At 34.5% G+C, this 5,447-nt stretch overlaps 1 pseudogene; it reads left to right on the forward strand.

Moving 5' to 3' along the window:
* The first annotated feature begins 2,505 nt into the window (after window positions 1-2,505).
* On the forward strand, window positions 2,506-2,886 carry LOC143649081 (protein kish-A pseudogene; annotated as a pseudogene).
* The last annotated feature ends 2,561 nt before the right edge of the window (window positions 2,887-5,447 follow it).

Here is a 5,447-nt window from a genome sequence, read left to right on the forward strand (position 1 = left end):
CTACATCCTTAGGAGATAAGATTTTCTCCTTTTTTGAGTGAGTATTTTGGGGGAGAAGGTTGTTTTTTATTTCTGTGCCTTTTAGTCTCCAGTAGATATCTGTTTACAGTGTATGCTCTTTCTAGAGAGTCACAAGATTCTGTCTATATCATTTTCTTGAATTTATGTGGAATAGTTACCACATAATCTGTGTCTGATAGTTTCAATATCTGAGGACTATAAGAACCATTCTCTTATTTTTTTGATCATTTCTGCTTTTTCTCATTCATATTGCATTGTTCTCTTGTAGATTTGTTTACCTACAATACAATGCTTTAGTTTGTTAAAGCTTCCAGAATGCATTAAACCAGGAATGAATTGGCTGTTATAAAAGGGATTTATTTAGTTACAAATTTATAGTCCTTCAGAGGAAAGGTAGCTGACTTTCTTCTGGGTTTCTCCATCACACTGGAAGGCTCTAGGTGACCTCTACTGGCCTTGTCTCCTGGCTTCTGGTTTCAAACAGCTTTCCCAGGGAGCTTCCTCCTTGCATCTCCAAACATCTAGGTCCATGTCAGCTCTGAGCTCTGAGCTGACCTGTGCTGAGCTGCTCCTCTCTCTTCTGAATTCTCCTTTTAAGCCTCCAGCTGATAAAATTAAAAATGGATGCCTCCATTATTGAGGAAGGCAAACACAGATGTAATCAGCCATAGATGAAATTAACATACTGATGATTTAAGTCCACAGCAACAGAACAACTGGAAACCATCATCTGGACATATTAACACCTGAACCTAACCACTATATAAACATTGATAGCAATTGTATCCTTTCTGAAATTTTATCTGTAAATATAACAGGTCTTAGAGGGAAAAATGGCTTCCACCAGAGACAATGTACACATTCATGTTATGCAAAAGTCTCATCTTGCAGCCCTGCTTATTTCAAACTAACTTAAATCAAGTAAAAGAATTTCAGTTTCCTGCACCATTCTGGGGATATTATTTCATGATTCAATCCATACCAGGACTGGTTTTCTCTTGGTTCTTGTCTTGAAGATAGAATCCTTTGGGATCCTAGGTCATGATACGAGATATTGCTTCTGTCAGATACCCCACATTGTGCAGACTCCCGGCTTCAGTTTCCATACTGAATGAACTTTGAGGCAATCAAGAAAAAGAAAGATTCCAAATTGCAAGTATTGGAAAAGTCTTTCAGCTCAAATATTTCCTGTATTCATTTACCTCTCTGGGTTCCAAGTTTTCATCTGACAGTTCCTTAGTTTATTAGCACTTATTCAATGCATTTATGTTTTCAAGTTCTATTCTGAATTTTTATTTGCTTTCAGCAGCACATTGATCTGAATAATCCATCCCATCATGACCAAAATAAAAACTTCATCCAAGTCTGAGTATGCCATCCAAACTAATATGACTAGCTGGATCTATTTCCTATTTGTAGATTATTTAAGTCTGCAAGTCTGACATGTATAAAGTTATTTTAAGATATCTAACTCCTGGATGCATACATTTCTTCCTAATTATCTCTATATTTCCCCTCTTAGGTCTGAACAGTAAAGAAAAATTACTAAGCTTTCACCATTCAGTTTTAATAATAAAGGCAAATTATCCTTCCTGAAAGATACAAGAATAAAATATTTTTAAAAGGAATGAAACAATATGTTATTAAACTAAGACACGCATAAAAAAACAGCTAAAAATAAATAAATAAATAAATGTGATATCATTTTTCTTAATGTGGTATCATTGTGAAGATGAAAAAATCATTAAAAGATTTGTGATTCAGCATTTCTTTAGACATGAAGCTATTGCGATATATTTTTACAAGTTAAATGCTGGAAAATAACTTTTTCTTCAGAATTAACTCATCACATTGAAAGAATAAATGCATGATTGAAATAACATTAATATCCATGTATATTTTGTCAATTATGCAATGTACAATGTAGTAAGTTACTGAGTTCCAGACTCAAGAGGCCAACAAATAAGGGGATGCTGGGGGTGTCCTACACAGTTCCCTTTAGCAGGACTTTGCACCCATGCTCAGCTTCTGTGGGTGTTGGTCTCTAACAGTTCACAGCTGTCTACTTCTCTGAAGAATTGCGATTGGATAAATAGTAGCCTCTTCACTCAGAAGATTATGCCCAAAAACCAGGGCAAACTACAACATATGACTGACTGACATAGTTATACAAAAGGACAGTTCTCTTATTTAGAAAGGCAATTTTTCCTCTGCAGTTTCCCATGAAATTCTGATGAAGCTGAATTTACTCAAACTGAGATTGTAAATTTGTTTTATGCCTATATTACTCCCCTCCCTCCTTTTTTGCCTAGGATCACTCTCTCAATAAATCACATGCATTTGAATCTCTGTTTCAGGTTATGCTTCTATAGAACCTGTACTAATATGTTACCTGAAATTAGCTCACTGCCATTTCCAAATGCTGAGGAGAGAGAAGCTGACTTAACTAACTTTGGTCAGTGATCCAGCGTGGTCCAAACAGCTATGGTCAGAGATGTTGAATCATGGTGCAATAAAGTAGCAGTGGAGACAAAGAAGGTAGAGATATTCTGATATTCTTCAAATCAATTTATTTAACACCTTCTCCATTAAAGACATAAGTAAATTAAATTCTAGTACGGACACCTCTTCTGCCCTGTTGTTTTGCCAGAAATTTTTCAATTTTCAGAGTTTGTGGACTATAATCTTGCTGCTTATATGTAAAACCTGTGCTTATATTCAGTCACTGACACCCAGCCTCCTGGACAGAAATAAAACTGGACTGTTGGGCATATTTTAAAAGTGTGCCAGATTGGTGAACGACAGAGTCCTTATGTTGCAGTGTGCTGTATAGTGATGGCCTTCAGAATCCTCTTCAGGCAGTAGCTTGGAACAATGCCAGAATTTAACTGTCATCAGATTTCAAAATGAAAAGGGACATAGATGTATAAAATAATGGAAAAAGTGGTTAACCCTTTTATCTCTGAACATTGACTGAGGTAAATTTCCAGCTGCTATTCTCTGTTTTAGTGTTATTGGACCAATGCTGTATTCAATTAATTAAGAGGTAAACAAACTCAAAGAGTTTGTCTCTGTAACAATCAACCTCAGCACTGTCACTACAATATTACATTCTATAAATGCCTTCGGTTATGTCAGAGCAGCTTTTAGTGAGGTCTCTCTAAGGTATGTAGTAGAAAACAAAATTAGTAAATTACTCAAGTTCCTTACATTATGATTTAGAAATGATAAATATTTACAGAAAAGACCTTTTTTAGACTAATTTTTTTTATTAGGGAAAAGGGGAGTTCAGTATCTGTTGGGGAGGATTGCACTGTATTTATAATGTTTTCTATTCCTTTAGCCACATCATTTTGAACATTAACAGAGTAACTCTACTTTCAGTAAACTCTAGTTTATTACAGATTTTCCAAGTATTTAAAATAAGCTTATGCAGTTCTTGAGAGGGAGATAAATGAGATGTGACTTAATAATATTACTGGGAAAATGTTCATATTTAGCATGAGAGTTTAGACCAGCCAAAGGGTATCTATAGTATGCCTCTAAAACTATGGTCAAGCATAGGTAAGTGTCTTAAGCACAAACTTGACCAGCTTACTCTCTGTCTCGGAAAAAGATCACATTCTCAAGATGAGAAGAACAAAATGCAACAATGATAGAATAATGACTTACATGTTTTTTCATTCTTTTTGGTGCCAGGTCTTCAAAAATGAAATGATCATTTTAATTGCCCCCAAATGCACACTCTACTTTTATTTTTTAATATAGCACTTTAATTCTCGTTTATGTTTTGTCTGTCAAAATTGAACTGGAATCTCATAGATATTATTTTCAATACTTTGTAAATGATGATAAACAGTTTTCAGATCTACTTATCTATAAAAAAATTCTAGTACATTTCATCATGCTTTCTCAGCAATGATAAATTATTAATGTAACTGCTAAGCCATTTCATTCTTATGGCTCTGACAAGATATGAGCCTTTCAATATAGAATCTCAATTTAGAAAACTTTTTTTAAAAATAAAGCATTTTTTATATTAAATTTATTTTCAAACAAAGAGTGAACTAATAACAAAGCAAGCACATTATTCTTCCTCAGTGCAACAGAAAATGATGAATACAAAATTAATATCCCTAAAATCTATTGCTGGTCCTGGTTAAGTCCAAATCAATCACATGCTTTTGGAACATAGCTTTAGCTTTTTGTCTGTAAAATAGAAGAAGAGTGTTGGTTTCATTTAATTCCAACAAATATTTATTCAGAGTCTATTGTGCACTGCTCCAGTCGTTTTTACTTCATGATTAAATATGGTGAATAAAATGGGCTGCAGAATTAAGATCAATATAAATTCTATAGTTAAAAAAAAATCACAAGGAATTGAATCAAATGGAAAAATTAATATTGATTGGAGGTCAATGGAAACTCCAGAAAGGGCTGATATCTGAGATGAACACTGAAAAATGTACTGACTATCAATTGAAAGAAGAATGAAAATTAATATATGATTAAATAACAGTAGAGCAATTGCAAGGAGACTTCAGAGACATGATATGGGATATTCAGATACATTTTAGAAAGGTACATGTAATGTCAAATTATCTATGAATTTGTATTTATAATAACTTGTACAGTTGTTAAATTATATGACAATATTTTACTACATTTTAATATTTTTATTCAATTTCAAATACATATATATAAAGTATCATTCACTTTGTCATTAGGTAGAATATTAGAACTAACAAAATGAAGAATCATTTGGGTCTCAGGCTTTTTTTCCTTAGTAAATACACTTTCAGACACTTTACAAATTAGTATATCTTCAGACAAGCTGTGTTTCTTAAAATATGTTGTAGGATCTCATCAACATGGCAATGTCAGATAGCCTTTGAAAAACCCTCCTCAGAGATTCAGTAAATAAAGTGACAAATCCCACTTGCTTAGAACTCTAGAGGATGGTAGAGACTGGAGAAGGACTCTACAAATGCTGACTCAAAAAAAGAGAAAAATATCAGATAAGAAACTTCCATCCTCTTATCTCCCCCTCACCCAGTCCCATGCAGCTTGGGAGCTGCCCAGTGGCAGGGGCCTGGGGTCTCTCCCACCAGGAAATAGAATATAGAAGAACTCACAGCAGTTATTTAGAGACCCACACATGGCCAGAAACAGGGGCTCAAAAGTCACAGAGACTCAGGACAGAAAACAAGACCCTGAGGAGTGCTGCATAAAAAAAGGGCCCCCAATGGCAGGAGGGAAGAGAGGAAGAGACTCCAGTAGAAGCAGCTGCCAAGTGGTGTGTTCACTTAATCCAGTTACTGCTGGTTGGACTACTTAAGTGCAAAACAGATTTTTCTGGATTGACGCCATCTGACTTCCAGGGGTGAAATACCTTATGGGAAAAAAAAAAAAAAAAAAAAAAAAAA

This window comes from Tamandua tetradactyla, chromosome 11 (assembly GCF_023851605.1).
Source record: "Tamandua tetradactyla isolate mTamTet1 chromosome 11, mTamTet1.pri, whole genome shotgun sequence".
Classification (NCBI taxonomy): Eukaryota; Metazoa; Chordata; class Mammalia; order Pilosa; family Myrmecophagidae; genus Tamandua; species Tamandua tetradactyla.